At 42.0% G+C, this 20,192-nt stretch overlaps 1 protein-coding gene across 2 annotated transcripts in view; it reads left to right on the forward strand.

The window, feature by feature from the left end:
• b4galnt3b (beta-1,4-N-acetyl-galactosaminyl transferase 3b) overlaps nt 1-20,192 on the forward strand; it is a 185,898-nt gene that overhangs the window by 53,507 nt on the left and 112,199 nt on the right. Inside the window, exon 1 of one of the 2 annotated variants that reach the window (XM_048607762.1) lies at nt 14,207-14,238. The exons of the other annotated variant lie outside the window; for it this stretch is intronic. The gene's annotated coding sequence lies outside the window, so the exon portion shown is untranslated. Of the gene's footprint in view, nt 1-14,206; nt 14,239-20,192 lie in introns of those variants that run through there. 2 annotated transcript variants of the gene reach the window in all.

A 20,192-nucleotide genomic window follows, 5' to 3' on the forward strand; every position in this document is an offset into this window, starting at 1 on the left:
TAACAGTGTCTAGTATATTGAAACGTTTGTGTAGTCATCGAATAGATTGACTTCAGGATTAGGTGGGGAAGAAACCTTTGAGCTTGAATGTAATCAGACACCCTGTTGAAGTGTAACTGTGTCCTGCAGCTGTTTGTCATTGTACTGTTTTATTGGAGCTCTGTGGAATGTAGAGGACAAACGTTCAAAGTCGACGGGCAGAAAATGTTCAGCTGGCTTATCAAGCCAGCCCTATAGCATAATAATTTTACAGCAAAACAATTTCTTCGTCAGGTGCCACCTCACCCAAGAAGTTGCAGCTTATAATTTTGAGAGATAAAAAGATAATATTAAAATCAGAATTCTATACATTTTTGAAATCACATGCAGGATGATGAGACCAGTATTTATTGAACACCCTTAAATGCCCTGGAAAACGTAGTCGTGAGCTGCTTCCTTGAGCTACTGCAGTATTTGGGGTGTAGGGGGCTCATTGATTTTGATCGAGTGACAGTGAAGGAACATCGATATAATTCAAAGTTAAGTTGATGTGTGGCTTACAGGGGTACTTGCAGGTGTTGGTTTTGCCATGCATCTACTGCCTTTGTCTTTCTAGGTGGTAGAGATGTGCATACGGAAAGTGGTATTGAGAAAGTCTTTGAGAGTTAATGCAGAGCATCTTCTAAGTGGCACACATTGCTGCCACTGTGACAGGGTGGCAAAGATTGATAATGTTATAGGTGCTGGGTGGAGTTCCAATCAAACATGTTGCTTTGTCCTGACTGATGCCAGCTTCTTGAGTGTTAATGGAGCTGCATTTTATCTGGGCAACTGATGAGTATTCCATCACACTGTTAACTTCTACCTTTCATAGATGATGGACACTCACTGGAGACAGCTGCAGAATTCCTAACCTCTGACCTGCTCTTGTGGCCATTGTGTTTATACGACTGGTCCAGTCCAGTTCTGGTCAATGGTAACCCCCAGATGTTGATAGTGGAATATTCAGTGATGTTAGGTCATTGTTGGAGATGGCCATTGCTTGACACTTGTGTAGCTGTATTGCTAAATATAGAGTAACATTTAGTGGTAATGTTTGTATAAAAACACATTTGTGGGACAAGAGATGAGTACTGAGGAGGTGTTCATATAATCAATGGTAAAATTTATGCCCAGACATGGAGTTCTGTAATAGTTATTTTGAGGTGGTAAGGGCAAGTAAAATGTCTTCAGTTTGCTTCAAAGTTGGAATGACAATTTATATGTCTATGATGGATAGCCACTCTGCAATGCAGATTAGTTGAGGAAAACTAATGTGCATTTGGGCAGGTTATGTCAAACTCACTTGGACTCTTTCAATGTGTTTTGGAGAGATTGCTGGAGGCAGTGCCGTTGCTGTGATATATGTGAATTTCCAAAGTGCTGCGAAACAGACTGGAACAAAGTTACAATTTGTGCAATCAAAAAGACAACAGCAACAATATGGCAAGTAACATTTGTGCCATACAAATGCCAAGCTATGACCATTACAAATAGCAGACAATCTAACTACTGACCCTTGGCATTCAACAGTGTTACCATCACTGAATTCCACACTATCAACATCCTGGGGATATACATTGACCAGAAACTCAACTTGACTTGCTGCATAAACATAGAGGCTACAACAGCAGGTCAGAAGCTAGGAATACTGCAGCGAATAACACACCTGATTCCTGAAAGCCTATCCGCCATCTACAAGGCACAGGTCAGGAGTGTGATGGAATACTCCCCACTTACCTGGATGAGTGCAGCCCCAACAACACTCAAGAAGCTTGACACCATCCAGGACAAAGCAGCCGGCTTGATTGGCACTACATCCACAAGCATTCACTCCCTCCACCACTGACATTCAGTACATATTGCTGCTCTATCTACAAGATGCACTGCAGAAATTCCCCAAAGATCCTCAGACAGCACCTTCCAAACCCACGACCACTTCCATCAAGAAGAACGAGCAGCAGATACATGGGAACACCATCACTTCCAAATTCCCCTCCAAGTCACTCACCATCCTGGCTTGGAAATATATTGCCATTCCTTCACTGTCGCTGCGTCAGAATCCTGGAATTTCCTCCCTAATGGCATCATGGGTCAACCCACATCAGGTGGACTGCAGTGGTTCAAGAAGGCAGCTCACCACCACCTTCTCAAGGGCACCTTAGGGACGGGCAAGAAATACTGGCCAGCCAGCGATGCCCACATGCCACAAATGAATAAACAAAAAACATGAATACAAAATTGGCTGAGTGACATGTGATGTGGTTTTCCTGTTATTTATGTCATGCTTGCATTGATGCACTTTGGTTTTCTCCAAGCACTTGGCTTTATACATTTTAGCACACTATCCAATTGTAGAACATAATTTGCATGTCACAGATTGCTGTCCTGGCAGGTGAGGTAATCTACATTTCCTGCAGATTTGGACTGATCCCGTTGGTGACTGCAGTGAATGTTTTCGAATCAAGCCCTGTAGATGTTGCTGCCCTGCTACAATTGCTTTGATTTTGCATCCTTCGTATAGCAGTACATTGATTGTATAACCTTTGGGTTTTGTCCAGAAATGTCTTTTGAAAAGATTGATCGGTTCCATAAGCCTTTTAGCTAAGTTAACTTTAATGAAGTCACATTCTGTACCCTTGCAATAGTCAATATCTTCACCTGGCTTTTGCTGGCATGACAGTGAACTCCAGTATCCTGAAGCTGATTAAAACCTAAGCTATCTTCCAAACATTTGGCCTCAACCGCTTTTTAGAGAATTCCACAGGCTCACTACTCTCTGGGTGAAACAATTTTTCTTCAGCTGTCTTAAATGGCTTACCCCCTATCATTAGACTGTGACCCTTCTTGTGGATCACTTGAAATATTGGAGAATTTTATTCTTCACAATCTTTTGTTTCCCAAAGTGATAAGAAATTTGACTGTCTGCCTTTCTTTGTCAGCTATTTGTTGACCTATGAACTGAAGATTCATTCTTTCTTTGATCCATGAATTTCTGACACAATGTCATTGGAATGCAATCCATGTTCAGATGTTTGCTTTCCATTTTTACTGCATAGCTTTGTGTTCTTTAAAAATTGCCAGTAAAAATGACGTTTTGTGCATCATAATGCTTCCCTTATTTTGTTGGCTTCTATCTTTTTTGTTTCTGCCCTTGTTCCTACTTTAGAGGCTGCTGCTTTCTTTATGTATATTTTGCTTTTAAAAGTAATAGCTGAATAGTACCTGTATGTGATGTTCATATCGAAAAGTATCAGTGATGCCATATGGCCTTTTTTTCTGATTTTGTGCCATTGACAAAGGAACTAAACTGTCAGAATCGCACAACAGCTGTACATAGGTAATCCTTTAAGTAGAAAGTTCTGGGCTATTCTTGGTTTTAGGATTGTTTACCAAATCAGAACTGTCCTGGGCATCTTGTAAATTGCTGTTTTGTTTTAAAATAGTACACCATGACCTTTTCTTTTGCTTGAGAAAGAGGGAGTATACTCACAGCTGTTCTTCCAACATGGTTCCTGTGTTTCGGTACTGCTGTAGCAACTTCAGCTCAGTCTTGGTTTTTACATCTGAACGTCAGCTCTGACTCTAACAGGTGGTACGTGACTGTTATGAAAAGGAGTTTTCACAACTGCCGCTGCTGCTGTCATTTTCCTAAGCTGCAGTATCAACATGCTACGACCAGCTTCTAGTGCCGAGTTACTGTTACCACAATGTGATGTGATTTTCTTCATGTTAACTGACATAACGTGTACCACAGAGACTTTGGTTTTTATTGAGACATATATCTGGACATTTATTAACAACAAAATATAACACCAATATGACATCTCAAGCTTGCATGCATACACTGGGTGTTATGCTTACTCCCATTTCTATTCCATTAAGTGTTTAGTTGACAGGCCAACTAACTAACAGTTAGTTAACAGGCTGGCTGCTAACTAGCTGTACAGAGTAAGATTGAGATCTCTCGTACTTTTCTGAGATCTGTGTGATGATAATAAAACACATAGGAATAGTGGTGAACAGTTTTTTTTTAAATGGACTGGAGGAAGATTTATAGCGGAACTCCCCAGGAATCAGTGTTAGAACCCCCACTACTCCTGATATATGTAGATGACCTTGACCTTGACATACAGGGCACAGTTACAAAATTTGCCGCAATGTGAAACTTGGATCATGAACCATGAGGAGGACAGTGTGGGAACTTCAGAAGGACATAGATAGGATGGTTGAATTCAACAGGCAAGTAGGAGATTACCTCTAATGCAGACAAATGTGAAATTGCTTCCTTTTGGTGTAAGGATCAAGGAAGGACAGTACAAAGTCAATAGTTCTCAAAGACGTGCAAGAACAGAATGGGTACTAAGAACTGCTGATGCTGGAGTCAGAGAGAACACAGTGTGGAGCTGGAGGAACACAGTGGGCCAGGCAGCATCGGAGAAGCAGGAAAGCAGAAGAAGGGTCCCAACCCGAAACGTCAACTTTCATGCCCCTCTGATGCTGCCCGGCCTGCTGTGTTCCTCCAGCTCCACATTGTGTTATCTTAGCAAGAATAGAAGGACCTGGTAAGATAAGCATGATAGAAGTACACAATCGAAGATCAGCAAAAGTTGATTGATTTAATATAGTACATGGCATTCTGGGCTTTATCAATAGAAGCTCAAGAGTACAAATGCAAGGAGGTTTAGTTCAACCATCAAAAACGTTGGTTCAACCTAGACTAGAATACCTGTATTGCATTCACTTCTGGGCACCAGGCTTAGGAAAGAGAGATAGCAAGAACTGCAGATGCTGGAGTCAGACTAGACAGTTTGGAGCTGGAGGAACACAGCAGGCCAGACAGTATCAGAGGAATAGGAAAGTTGACGTTTCGGGTCAGGACCTGTCTTCAGAAATGGGGAGGGGAAAGGGAGCTGGGAAATAGAGAGGAGGGGTGGGGCTGGGGAAGGAAAGTGGGATGGTGATAGGTGAGTGCAGGTAGGCAGTGGTGGGAATTGGTCACTGAGGTGGGAGGGGCGGATAGGTGGGAAAGAAGATGGATAATGTGTGTCAGGTCAAGGAGGCGGGGATGAGAGGGAGGGTTGGACATGGGATGAGGCCAGGGCTGGGGAGATTTTGAAACTGGTGAATATTCTATATTAAGGCCATCGGGCTGTAGGCTCCCGAGGTGGAAAATGAGGCGCTGCTTCTCCAGTTTGCGGCTGGTGTCATTGTTGAGGAGGCTCAGGATGGACATGTCATCCAGGGAGTGGGAGGGGGAAATGTTTGGCAGCTGGAAGATGTTGTCGTCTGTTGCGAATAGAGCACAGATGTTGCACGAAACAGTCTCCGAGTCTACGCTTGGTCTAACCGATGTAGAGGAGGCCACATCAGGAGCAGCAGATAAAGAAGACCAAGTTGGTGGAAGTACGGGTGAACCCCTGTCTGATATGAAAGGTTTGCTGTGGGCCTTGAATGGAGGTGAGGGGGGAGATGTAGGGGCAGGTGTAGCATTTCCTGCGGTTGCAGGGAAAGGTGCCGGGGGTGGTGGGGTTAGTGGGGAGTGTGGAGTGGATGAGGGAGTTGCAGAGTGAGCAGTCCCCATGAAAGGCAGATAGGGTTGGGGAGGGAAATATCTCTTTTTGGTCATGGGGTCGGATTGTAGGTGGCGGAAGTGGCGGAGAATGATACACTGGATGCGGAGGTTGGAGGGGTGGTATGTGAGGACAAGTGGTTTTCTGACTTTGTTGTTGTTGGAGGGGGAGGGGCTTTGACGGCAGAAGTGCAGGAAATGCAAGAGATGCGGTTTAGGGCACTGTAGATCAACGGAGGGGGGAATGTTGCGGTCCTTGAAATAGGAAGACATCTGAGATGTCCAGGAGTGGAACGCTCCATATTGGGAGTAGATGCGGCAAAGGTGGAGGAATTCGGAGTAGGGGATCGCATTCTTGCAGGGGAGTAGGTGAGAGGAGGTGCAGTCAAGGTAGCTGTGGGAGTTGGTGGGCTTGAAATAGTTGCCAGTTTTGAGGTGGTCACCAGAGATGGAGACGGAGAGGTCCAGGAAGGAGAGAGAGGTAACAGAGATGGTCCAGATGAAATTGAGGTTGGGGTGAAAGGTGTTAGTAAAGTTGATGAACTGTTTGAGCTCCTCGTGGAGCACAAGGCAGTGCTGATACAGTCATCAATGTAACAGAGGAAGAGGTGGGGGATAGTGCCAGTGTAACAGCGGAAAAGGGACTGTTCCATGTATCCTACGAAGAGGCAGGCATAGCTTGGGCCCATGCGGGTGACCGTGGCCACCTCCTCAGTCTGTAGGAAATGGGAGGAGTTGAAGGAGAAGTTGTTAAGGGTGAGGACGAGTTTGGTAAAGCAGATGAGGGGGTTGGTGGAGGGGGACTGGTTGGGCCTGCGGGAGAGGAAGAAGCGGAGGGCCTTTAGGCCTTCTGTGTGGGGAATGCAAGTGTACAGCGATTGGATGTCCATAGTGAAGATGAGGTGTTGGGGGCCAGGGAATTGGAATTCTTGGAGGAGGTGGAGGGCGTGGGTGGTGTCCCAGATATAGGTGGGGAGCTCCTGGAGCAGGGAGGGAAAAAACAGAGTCAAGGTAAGCGGAGGTGAGTTCCATGGGGCAGGAGCAGGCAGAGACAATGGATCAGCCAGGGCAGTCAGGTTTGTGGATTCCATAGTGGAGATGAGGTGTGAAGGCATTATTAAAAAGTGCAGAAAAGAGTCACGAGAATGATCTCAGGAGTTTCTGTTAGATTGGAGAAGCTGGGGCTCCCCTCCATGGAAAGGTGAAGATTAAGAGGAGCTTTGATGGAAATATTCAAAATCATGAGGAATTTGGGCAGAGAGGATGGGGAAAAATATCTTCCTAATGAAGAATAGAAAACAAGACAACATAAATAAACTAATTAACAAAAGTAACTTGAGGAACATTTTCATGGTGTGACTGGTTGGAATTTGAAATCCACTGTCTAAGAGTGTGGTGGAGACAAGGTAATTGAAGCTTTTAGAAAGGAATTGGATAATTATTTGAAAGGAAAACTGTGCAGAAGTATAAGGGAAAGACAGAAGGGTGGTGCTGGGTGAATTGCACTCTGGACAAGGGCTGGCACAGGCAAGATCGCCTTCTGCACAGTGATCATTCCACAATTTGCATATGCAAATTCCACCTGATGTTCGCAGTCAGCGTCATTTTAGTAAAAACACAACCATCGGTAATTGTTAGAAATTTCCAAACTCTGTGGATTTGGAAGGAATTGACTGTTTGACCTTGGTAAGTGTATCCAATTTGATCCTTTCCTAAATTGGAGCATCCCATGTGTGCACATTCCATCTGGGTCTTGAAATAGTAATCAGGAACAAGATCCCTGACTAATTTTTGCCACTCCCAAGACAATACAGCAACTCCTATGCAAACTAAGTTGATGCCCCCTAAATTATAACAGACTAGAATTTGAAATTTGGGGCTTCCATGCAGTTCAATAGTGCACAACAGCATCAAACAGCTTGTATTTATATATTGCCTTTAAGGTAATAAAATGCCTTGGGTGCTTAGCAGTGTTATAAAGCAAAATTTGAAACCAAATGATGTAATGAGATGTTAGGGCAGATGACCAAAAACCTAGTCAAAGATGTCAGGGAGTGTATTAAAGGAGGTAGAGAGGCTTGGAGAGTGAACTCCAGAGATACAAATCCTGCCACCTAATAGCATGGTCACCAGCAGTGAAGCATTTAAGATCTTGGCTGCTCAAAAGTCCAAAATGAATAATTTTCAAATTCATTTGAAATCTTAAAATCTTGAGGATTTTACATTTTGTATTGTAAAAGATTCAATTCACGCTCAAGAAATGCAACATTTGTCCTATTACCACCTTTGTTCTCTCAACCTAAGAATTTATTTTAGTTAAACTGTAATACACTTGTACTTTCCATTTAGCTAGCCTTATTTGTCACATGATGTAGTCACTTTTACAGTGGTGAGACCAAACGCAAATACACAGTCACTTTGTAGAACATCTTCAGTCAGTCACCAAGCATGACACTGAGCTTTTAGTTCTCTGTTTGAATTTTCTGCCTTATTCCTTTTTTGAATCTCTTTTATGCCTGCCTTTTGATGTTTTCCAGAGACTCAACATTCATTAGAGGAAGAACACCCCAGTTTTTGGTTAAGCACATTGCAACCCCTACACTCAACATACTATTCAACACTTCCAGGCCTTGACCCCAATTGTATCCATTCCCTATTTATCATCACACATTATGAATTGTTTTCAGATGACAAGTGTTTGTAATTTGGTCACTCTTACCTCCTCCAGATGCACCATTTTGTTTATTCGTTGTATCATTATTTTTCCCATTTGACTGGCACTGTAGTCCTATTTTTGTCTTTTAACCTCTCCTGCCTTCTCCATTATTAGGGACATTCTGCTTCTCCCCGCCCCCCAAAACACATATGCAAATGCATGCACGCACACACAACACGCACGCACACGCAACACACACACACACGTGCACACACACATGTGCACAAACGTTCTCCTTTGCATTTGTGATTGCCAAAAACCTTACACATCCCTAACTTTTTCCTGTTCTGATGAAAATCTGACCTTTTTATAAAAAGCCTCTGTATCCTTCACATTATAACATGATCAGAACTGGAAACATTTCTCTATAAATGTGGCATCAACAAGGTCTTAAACAAGGATAAATGGTTTTGTTTTGAATTTGAATTGCAAAGTTCTCAATCATCCCATGCACATTCTCTACAGTTGGTTGACTGGCATTTCTATACTTAAGGTGTTCCCTCAACCTATTTTCTAATGCTAAGAGACTTCACTGCTTGGTTAGGCAATTTTGGCCTCTGGATTGAGCACAACAACCAAGGACGCCAATCCACTGCAGTCCTCAGTGAGCACTGCACAGTCAGAGGTGTCACGTTTTGAGACGAGAGGTTAAACTGAGGCCCAGTCTGTTTGCTCGGGTGGGTTTAAAAGATCCTGTGAGTATTCCAAGGGAGAGCAGGGGTTATCTTCGACATTAGAGATAGCAAGAAGTTGACCGTAATGCAAGGAGATGCCGGCACATGGCTGCGAGCGTGGAAGAAGGGTCCCGACCCGAAATGTCAACTTTCCTAATCCTCTGATTACTGCCTGACCTGCTGTGTTCCTCCAGCTCCACACTGTGTTGATGGTTATCTTCAACATACTGCCCAATATTTATCCTTCAGTGACCATCAGAACAAAAAACAAACATGTGGTCATTACCACATTGCTTGTTTGTAGGAGCTTACTGAGGGCAACTTAGCTGCTGCAACTCCTTTGTTACAGTAGCATCTATACTTCCAAAAATATTTGTTGGCTATAAGGGGCTTTGAGACTGTTGGTAAATATGGAAATTGCTGTAGAAATGCATGTCATTTGTCTTCAAATAGCATCTTGTTGTACCTTTTTGATTTTGTAACAAATGTTCAAGGAGCACTTTTTTTTTAATTGACCAAAAAATTTTCCCTGAGTTGCCTACAGTATTATCCAAGAGATTAACTTTTAATTCATGGAAATTCAGTGTTAGTCTTAGAGGATTGGCAATCTTATTTGCATATGGTGATTTTCAAATCTCCTGTTTCGTATATGGTTAGTTACTGAATTGCAATCAGCTACCTCCTTTTGTTAAGGAAGGAAGATAATTAAAAGTGGGTGCCAATCATTTGATAGATATAGTAAAGAGAAACTTTGGTCATCCATCAGTTGGCTGTTTTATATTTTAAAAGAAGGTGCTTTCCTTTTCACTTCCCCTCCCTGTCATATCTCATCTGGTTGTCTTGTGAGTGATTTATATTTTGTAGTTTGCTTTGGGGTGGTGTTTTAATCTTGGGATGCTGTTAACTATCTATTAAAAAAAAATTAAACTTCCAGTTATTAACTGAAAGAAATTCTGCTATAAGGTTTCAAGTTTTGAACAAAAGCTTTTACTCTGCAAGATTTAAAGCAATTTTTGATTTTAAAACTATGGTTTTTAAACCCTAATTACTTTGACCCAAAACTTGGTTCTGCAATACCACTGCATGCACCTGTACTGTGTGGACTGCAACAGCACCAAGTGATTTGCCACCATCTCCTCATGCAGCTAGGAGTGGGTAACAATTGGTGGTCTATTCAGTATTCTGTGGGGGGGAAAAAAATGAAAAAGAGCATTCAATATTTATTTTCATTTCCATACAAGAGTTCGTACATATACCGTAGAGTTTTGAGGGTTCCTTCACCTCTCTTGAGTCCAAACCAGAGTGCACCACATTACTTAGGAATTCACCTTGACTCTCTTCAGATTCCCAGAGTGGCACTAAGACTTCCAGTGCTCAGTATTTTTGCAAGGATTCTACTGCCAATCTCAGCCACTGGCCGTACCAGACAGCAATAACAATTTGATTCATCGTGCACTTGGGCTTTCATTCCAAACATGGGCCCCACTCTCAATTTCTGTGTGTTTATGAGATGAGATGAGATTACTGTCCTCTGAGCCATAACTGAAACCTAGAACCAATGAAGCCTAGCTGTTGCTGTCCTTATTAATTGGTTTGAAATTGTTTGCAGCCGCTTGATTTCTAATTATGCTGGGCTGTGCAGTGAGTTGAATATTCCAGGGTTTGACAGATGGGCTTTGACTAATTTGAGGAAGGCTGTGGGAATTGTCACTTTCCATACATCTCTGTAATTAGCCTAGCCTGGTTGATGTCCTGGCAACAATTGTGTCCTGTGTCCAAGCCACATTCTTCTCGAATGTTGTATGTAGGAATTTGTTGTCTGCTGGTGGTGTTTGATCCTCATGCTATTCTTTATGCATTGATTTCTTCAGGCTAATAGTTTAGTGGGGTTTACTAGAATTCACCATTGAATCCTGTTGGTATACAGTCTTTAGCAGAGCCTTTGCTGACGTACTTCTGGAGGATAGCTAAAAGCAGTATCATCAGAAAACATCATCAGTCAGCAATGCCCTCCATCTTTACTTATTTGGGGCTAGAGCGCAAATAATAGAATCAGTGCAGGCTGAGAGAAGAGCCCCGGAGAATTCCAGTCAATCCATCAGAATCTGTTGTAAACTCTTTTGTGCATGTTCTGATACCAATTGGACACTTAGCCAAGAAGTTTTCATTCATTTCACTAACAAGCCACGTTGTGATATTGTAACCCATTCACCTAAATCTTTTGTATGAACAAGGAATAAGCTTAGGCCACTCGGCCCTTGGACCCTGCTCCATCATTCAATGAGATCATGGCTAATCTGATTGTAATCTTAACCCTACATTACTGCGTGTGCCTGATTAATCTTTCAACCTTCTTGGCAATCAAGAATTTATCTACCTGCATCCACTACTTTTTCAGGAAGGGGATTTCTAAAGATTCACTACTCAGATATATGTTTTCTCGTAAACAAAAACAAGGTTGCTGGAAAAGCTCAGCAGGTCTGGCAGCATCTATGAAGGAAAAAAGAGTTAACATTTCGGGTCCGGTGACCCTTCCTCAGAACTCCTCTCTGTCTTGAATGGGTGGCTCGTCAGTTTTAAACTATGACTCCCAGTTCTAGACTCTTCCACAAGAAGAATGATCCTTTCAACATCCATTCATCAAGTCCCTTCAGGATCTTCTATGTTTCAATTACATCACCTCTGACACTTCTAAACTCCAGAGGATACAGACTTAGCCTGCCTAGCCTTTCCTCAAAAGGCAATCCACTCATTCCAGATATAAGTCTAATAAAACTTCTCTGAACTGCTTCCAACTCATTAACATCCTTCCACAGCCACGGTGACCAGTATTGATGACTCCAGATGCGGTCTCACCAGCTCCCTGTATAACTGAAACATAATCAGCTTCAACTGAGCCATTCAGGCAAGCATTCGATGATTATTTGGTTAGAAATGGTGAGCAGGAATGTGGGTAAAAGACAAGAGATTAGCACTAGTTCATGATGTTCGTTTGAGGAGCCAGTGTAGACAAAATGAGCCAATTGGCCTTGTTCTGTGGCGTGCTCGAAACAGATTTTCACTGTCTCCTAAATAGCCCAGCACTATTGACTTAGCGAGCTTGTCTAACTATTAAGAATGTTTTCTGTCACCCTGACCTGAGAAACACTTTTGTATGTTGCTTCCTCATAAGTGGATTCCTAGAGTAGCTATTCATGGGATTAGAGCAACTGGATTTCCTTTCAGCTCATGATCTTCTCAGTTACTTGCTCAAAAGATTGCATCCACTTGCAACACAAACAAAAGCAATCTTCCATTTCCTTTTCCATTGCTGTCAAGTTCCATGTGACTTGGCTTTACAGAGAGCACAGCGATAAATCTTGGAAAAACGTTTTTCTCAAAACATATCTGTCTCAGTACGGCAGCTCACAAAAGCAGCATCAAAGTGATTTTGAACAGTTCTGTATCCTGTAATTTTTATCCCTGTGCCAAAATATTTTAGAACTTTTCTCGTTCAATGTTTCTTGGTGGGTTGGGGGAAAATATCAATGCTATTCAGCAATGTTTTTTTGAGAAATTGCTGGAGTTTAGTGTCTAGGTGGTTAGCTGATGCCTTTGAAGTATCAATCAAAGGACCATGTGGTTTTTCTCAGTTTAGTGATGTTTCAGTGTCCCAGTAGTTCTAGTGCCAGGATTTTCTGTCAGTATTGCTGATTCTGCTGTTTCTATTGGAGTAACAGTTTATTGTTTAATCGCCACGCCAAGGTCAATTCCTTTCAAAAAGCTGATTGACTGGTAATGTTCTCTGCTAGAATTCCTCATCTTGGCTCACTTGCAGCCTGAGTCAAAGGTTGCAGCTCCATTTGAGCAGATAGTCTAGACTGACTCTTCAGTACAGTGCTCAGGGATTATTGCACCGTTCGAGATGCTGCCTTTCAGATCAAGACATTAATCAGGAAGTGATTTCAGAGCTGGATGTAACCTATCCCGTGGCACTTTTAAAAGATGAGCAGAAATATACTGCTTGATCAACGATCTTCCCTCTAACAACATCACTGCAATCATTTGCTTCATTTATGTTTGCAGGATCATGGCACAAACTTGCTACTGCATTTCCCTATATTGCAGTAAGCAGCCTAATTTATTGTGTTGAACACATTTCCAGTTGTAAATTGAGTTGTCAGTTAATCACTGTCTGTATTTCTACTGACCCTTGAGTGTCAATACTTGCTCATCATTTCTGGTGTTACAATGGCATCCTCAGAGTTGAAGTTGCTGCAGTAGACCAGGGGTTTCCAAAGCTTTCTCCACTGGAACCCCATTTTAAGGCTGGAAAAGTGTTTTGAACTCTCATTTTGTGTCTGCCTTATAGGGGGAAGGAGAGGAATGAGATAAGGGGCGGTAATGAGGAGATTTTCCGGACTTTGCATGCTTTTAAAGTAAAATAGTTTTTATTGCTGCTTTGACGCTTGTCTCATAGACCTTGCCCACAATTTGAAAAGCAAACATGCAAGGATTGATAGCTGTCTGGCAGCTGTAGATTTGGACGGAGCTTCCTGACTGCAATTGCTACCTGGGCCCTTGTTACCTCTGACTTTGGAAAGCCCTGCTGAAAGCTTTTTGCTGGAGCTAGGATGCGTGAATACAATTGTCCTTGGTCCAAGGTTACTTTCCACAGCAGTTTGCCTGCAGCATTGATGATTTCTTCTCCCTTAGTTATTCTTGTTCAATAACAGCACTGGAGATGTTGATTTCAGATAGCACATTTGCAAGTGCACCTTATACTGTCCAATCCAACCATACTGTAGGGCATTTTTCTCTGTAGAGTTCTCGAGAGATATTTATTTATCGTAACTATTAATATGAAGCATTTCGATTTTGGGTAAGATAGGGGTTCAAAGCCATGTATCAGCCTGTGTAAGGTGCCCCAGAAACTAGGCTTCATTCCAACATTATTACAATATCAGTAAATAGGTTTCAAATAATTAATTTTCTAATGGGGTGAAAGATGATGAGAACTTCAGCTTTCATTGGAAATCGAGTTAAAGTACTTTTCTTAAATTAACCAGTGATTTTTTTGTTTCCTCCCTCTCTCAGGAGAGCTAGCAACTTGGATACAGATCTGGCTCCACGGGAGAAGACAGGGTGGTGGTGGAGGATTGCTTTTCATACTGGAGGCCTGTGACCAGCGGTGTGCCACAAGGGATTGGTGCTGGGTCCACTGCTTTTTGTCATTTATATAAATGATTTGGATGTGAACATAGGAGGAGGTAAAGCTAGTAAGTTTGCAGACGACACCAAAATTGGTGGTGTAATGAACAGCAAAGAATGTTACCTCAGCACAATGGGATCTTGATCAGATGGGCCAATGGGCTGAGGAGTGTCAAATGGAGTTTAATTTAGATACATGTGAGCTGCTGCATTTTGGAAAGGCAAATCAGGACAGGGCTTAATGGTAAGGTCCTAGGGAGTGTTGCTGAACAAAGAGACCTTGGAGTGCAGAATCATAGTTCCTTGAAAGCGGAGACACAGTAGATAGAATAGTGAAGAAATTGTTTGGTACACTTGCCTTTATTGGTCAGTGCATTGAGTGTAGTGGGAGATCTTTTTGCAGCTTACATGACATTGTTAGGCCATTTATGGAGTATTGTGTGCAATTCTGGTCTCCCTGCTATAGGAAGGATGCTTTGAAATTTGAAAGAATTTGCAAATGATTTAGGAGGATGTTGCCATGGTTGGAGGGTTTGAGCTATAGGGAGAGGCTGAATAGGCTGGGGCTATTTTCCCTGGAGCATTGGAGGATGAGGGGTGACCTTATAAATTCATTCGGGGCATGGATAGGGTAAATAGGCAAGGTGTTTTCCCTGGGGTGGAAGAGTGCAAAACTAGAGGGCATAGGTTTAAGGTAAGAGGGGAAAGATATAAAATCCTCCTAAGGGGCAACTTTTTCACACAGAGGGTGGTGCGTATATGGAATAAGCTGCCAGAGGAAGTGGTGGAGTCTTGTACGATTACAACAGTTAAAAGGCATTTGGATGGATATATGAATAGGAAGGGTTATGAGGGATATGGGCCAAATGCTGACAAATGGGACTAGATTTTTATAAGGTATCTGGTCAGCATGGATGAGTTGGACCAAAGGGTCTGTCTCTGTGCTGTGTATCTCTATGACTCTTGCTTCTCCCAGAATATTGCACGGTAGAGAAAGGGATTGGTTTATGTAGGTAGCAGAGTGTCAGGGAGTTTTGATGCACTATACAGTATTTTCTTGTCTCCCGTTTTGTTTCCAAGAACCCTGAGAAGACCTTCATTTTATTTTTATGTTTTTTTAATTTGAGCTGCAAAAAAAGCAGAAGCTCAGCACAACTGATGATCCTCTGCCTTATGCTGAAAATACCTGAAGATGACAAAAGAGAAGCTTACTCCTAAAAAATGGCAGGGACGTTTTAAAGAAAATAATCTGAATGAATTACAGTTTTCCAGAAGTGTATTTCAGTTACTGTTGATATAAATAAATATAAAAACACTAGATTCCTTAAATCTCAAATTAGAATAGTGCTGGAAAGAGCACAAGAATTAGAAGTAGGAGCAGGAGTAAGCCATTCAGCTCTGAAAGTCTGGATGGCCATTCTATAAAATCATGGTTCATCTGCCCTAGGCCTCAACTCCTCTTGTGTACCAGTTCCTCATTGGCCTCAACTCTTTGATTTCAAAAATTGATCTGTCTCCTCTTTAAGTACTGTGTGATTTAGCCACCACAGCTGTCTTTGCGAGAGAGTTCCAGCTATTCACTACATGGGGAGGTGATGGCCTAGTGGTTATTATCACTGGACTGTTAACCCAGAGACCTAGGTAATGTCCTGGGGACCCAGGTTTGAATCCTGCCACAGCAGACGATATTCAATAAATATCTGGAGCTAAGGGTGTAATGATGACCATGAACTCATTGGTCGATTGTCAGGAAAAACCTATTTGGTTCACTAATGTCCTTGAGGCAAGGAAACTGCCATCCTTACCTGGTCTGGCCTACGTGTGACTCCAGACCCTCAGCAATGTGGTTGATTCTGAACTATCTTCTGGGCAATTAGGGATGGGAAATAAATGCTGCCTGGCCAGTGATGCACTAATCCTGTGAATGAAGAAAGGCAAAAAAAAACTACATTCTGTGAGAAGAAATTGCTTTGCATATTAGTCTTAAATGAGTGTTTCCTTATTTTGTAACTGTGCCCCTTTGTGAGAGATTCTCCCACTTTTGTAAACTTCTTCTCAATATCTACCCTGTAATTGAACTGAAATGAACTGAAATTCACAGTAAAACAATCACTTGAAATCTTGAAGCAAAATAGTGAAGCAATCATAGTTAATAGTTTGCAAGGATGCATGATTCTGCAATACAATGAATACTCACGACACCTTAATCAGGGCTAAATCTGCAGGAACAAAAACAAAGTTGCTGGAAAAGCTCAGCAGGTTTGGCGGCATCTGTGAAGGGAAAAAACAGTTAACGTTTCGGGTCTGGTGACCCTTCCTCAAAACGGGGGAAGGGGAAGGATCACCGGACCGAAACGTTAACTCTGTTTTTTCCTTCACAGATGCTGCCAGACCTGCTGAGCTTTTCCAGCAACTTTGCTTTTGTTCCTGATTAACAGCATCCGCAGTTCTTTCGTTTTTTTACTAAATCTGTAGGATGTCTTTACTTATAAATTTAAACTCGTGTCCAACCTGGACTGCACTAGCATGATTAACACTTGGATTGATTCCAGAACAAAGTTGAGCATTACCCTTGTACCTTTGCATTCCACTTTGCCTCATTGTTGGGTTAAATCCTAATTCCTGACTCAGGCTCATTTGCATTTTACCACAACCATGAAGTGATCTACTCATTTTTGAGTACTACACTACAAATAATCCAAAAGTAAAATACTGGGTGGATGCTGGAAATTTGAAATTTAAAAAAAAATGCCAACAATAGTCAGCAAGTCAGACAACATCAGGATAGAAGAGGAACAGACATCACCTTTCATCTTGATGACCTTGCATCAGAATTGTAAAAGACCAGAGATGATAATACATTTTAAGCAAGTGAAAGGGAGGAAGGTGGGAGAAATGAAGTGGAAGGTCTGTCATAACGTGCAAGAAGGGAGCAATTTAAATGACTAAGCATGCAGGGCTATAGGGTGTGGCAGTTGAAGAAATGTAGAACCAAAAGATGTGTCTAGAGTAGGTGTGAATGGCAAAATGATGAACAGTTGCTGGCATGGAAGCAAAAATAAAGGAAAAATTCGAGGAAAACAACCCACAAAGAAAAAGAAACAAAATTAGGTGAGAGGTTATGGTCTAAAATTGCTAAACACAAATGTTGAATCTAGAAGTCTGTAAAATGCCTAATTGGAAGATGAGCTTCTGCTCCTCTCTCTGACATTGGAGCGCTATGGGAGGTTGAGCCAGGCAGGGTCAGCATGAAGGCGAGGGGGGGAATCCCGACAACGCGTGATCAGAAGCTCAGACCCATGCTGGTGGACTGAATGGAGCTCCTTTACAAAGCTCCCTTCTATACGTTGGAGAAACCAAATACACAATGAATGGTGCTTTTGAGGAAAACCTCAACTCCATTTGTAAGCACAGCCTTGATCTACCAGTCATCTGTCATTTTAATTCACTGCCTTATAGAAGCATTGAAGGGAGATACTTGACCTGTCAGTCACCAAGCAGGTTTTCCCCATAGCCTTGTAATTGTATTACTCTCTTAAATAATATCAAGCACTTTATTGGCAGCTACGACTGAATATGCCTCCATCACACTCTCAGGCAATGCTTTCCAGATCTTAATTACTTGCTGCGTAAACGTGTTTTTCATTATGTTGCTCCTGGCACTTCAGTCATCTTAAATCGATGCCTTTTGGTTTTTGACCATTCTGCCAATGGGAACAATTTCTCTGCATCCACTTTGACCTTTTGTGACTTTGAACACCGCGAACAAATCTCCTTTCAACCTTCTCCAAGGAACAAAGCCCCGTTTACCAATCTGTCAGTATAACTGAAATCTCTCATTCCTGCAACTATTCTTTTAAAATTTTTTTGCTCCCTATCCAATGTCTTCGCATCCTTCCTTTAATGCATTGCACTGAGTTTAATGCAGCACTCTTGTTGAGACTGAGCCAGTGTTTACCAAAACATCTTTGCCTTTGTGTTCTTCTGCTATTGTAAACCCTGGGATCCTGTTTGCTTTATTAACCACTCTCTCAATCTACCCTCCACCTTCAGTCGTTTGCGTGGGTATGTTACCAGAACTGTCTACTCCCGAGTCCAGTTCAGAACTGGCTCCTTTACTTTATATCGCCTAACACTTTGGTTGGAGAAACAAGGAATCAGCTACTTGCCTGCCTATTCCTCCAGCCTGTTTGTGTGCTCTTGAAGTCTACCACTATCCTCCTGAAAGCTCACAATAGTCCATAATGTCTTAAACCAATCCCTGGGAACTGTTTATATATGTACCTACTACCCAAAAAATAACTCCTTTCCTGTCATTCAGACGACTTTGTATTTATGCTGCGACTTCCCCTTTCAGTTCATGAGCTTCAAGTTTGCTGATAGCCATGGTATTGCACTTTTGGTGCAACAAACAAGCGTATGACATACAGTTAATGGTAATGCCTGGAGTAGTGTTGTATAACAGAAGAACTAGGGGTTCAGGTTCATAATTCTTTGAGGTTTGCATAACATATAGATAGGGTGGTTAATATGGCATTTGGCACACATGCCTTCATTGCACAGTCCTATGCGTAAGGAGTTGGGAAGTTTTGTTGCGGTTATATAGACATTGGTGAGGCCTCTTCTGGAGTTCTCTGTCCGATTCTTGTCACCCAGTTATAGGAAAGATATTAAGCTGGAGAGGGTTCGGAAGTGATTCACCAGGATGTTGCCAGGAATGGAAGGTTTGCGTTATAAAGACAGGCTGGATAGGCTGGGACTTTTTCACTGGAGCATAGCAGATTGAGAAGCGACCTTATAGAAGTTTATAAAATAATAAGGGGTATAGATATGGTTAGTGGTAGTTATCTTTTCCCTAGGATAGGGTATTTCAAGACTAGGGGACACATTTTTAAGTAGGGAGGAGAGAGATTTTAAAAAATACATGAGGAACAAATTTTTCAACTCAGGGTGGTTCGCATGTGGAATGAGCTTCCTGAGGAAGTGGTGGAAGTGGGTATAATTACAACATTTAAAAGACTTTTGGATAACTACAGGAATAGGAAATGTTTGGAGGGATATGGGCCAGGCACAGGCAGGTGGTACTAGTTTAGTTTGGGGTTAAGTTTGGCATGGACTGGTTAGACCAAAGAGTCTGTTTTCATGCTGTATTGTGGAGGTGCCGGTGTTGGACTGGGGTGGATAAAATCAGAAATCGCACAACACCAGGTTATACTCCAACAGGTTTATTTGAAAACACAATGTTTTGGAGCCTCAGTCCTTAATTGATGGAGGGTCAAGTTCAAGGAACAGATCTGACCCCAGTAAATTACAACCACCAATTTCCGGATAAAACTAATGGAACAATAAATTGCCTTTAAAGAGGAAAACAATACAGGTACAATGAAACGAATTCCCCCCAGGGGCAAAGGTAGCACAAACCAAACTCGGTTGATGAAAAAAGAGCTAGGAAAGCAACAGGAAGCAGACAAAGTGTACTGATATCAGATTAATAGTACAAATGAGAACCAACGAAATATAGGAAGTTCAGAAAGAAAGTGAAAAATGAAATAGGAGCAGCAAGAAAACGGTAGCAGATAACATCCAAAATTTTGCTAGGCATAGAAACAGAGGGCAGTAAGAGGAGGAGTAGGGCTGAAAAAGAGACTTTTGCGTCAAGGTAAAGTACATGGCCAAGGCACCAAATGCCTACTTTTTATCTGTCCTTTCCACGGAGCTACCAAAACTGTAGTGAAAGAGGAACTTGTTGAGACACTGGATGGACTAAAAAATTGTCAAAGGGAAGATATTACATAGGCAGGGTTGGGTTAGCTCAGTTGGGTTGACAACTGTTTTGCGATACTGGGTGACCTCAACAGCATTGGTTCAAATCATGTTCTCCTACTGACACTTGGTCCATTTGTCCCACCTCTCATGCTGACTTGTATTCACATCCTCCTAAACTCTTCCTACGTTTTAAACTGAACTATTTTCACGGGCTATGTTGAAGTAATAATCTAGTTTAAATACTTCATACACAGAA

Source organism: Rhincodon typus, chromosome 18 (genome assembly GCF_021869965.1).
Source record: "Rhincodon typus isolate 14 chromosome 18, sRhiTyp1.1, whole genome shotgun sequence".
NCBI classification, from domain to species: Eukaryota; Metazoa; Chordata; class Chondrichthyes; order Orectolobiformes; family Rhincodontidae; genus Rhincodon; species Rhincodon typus.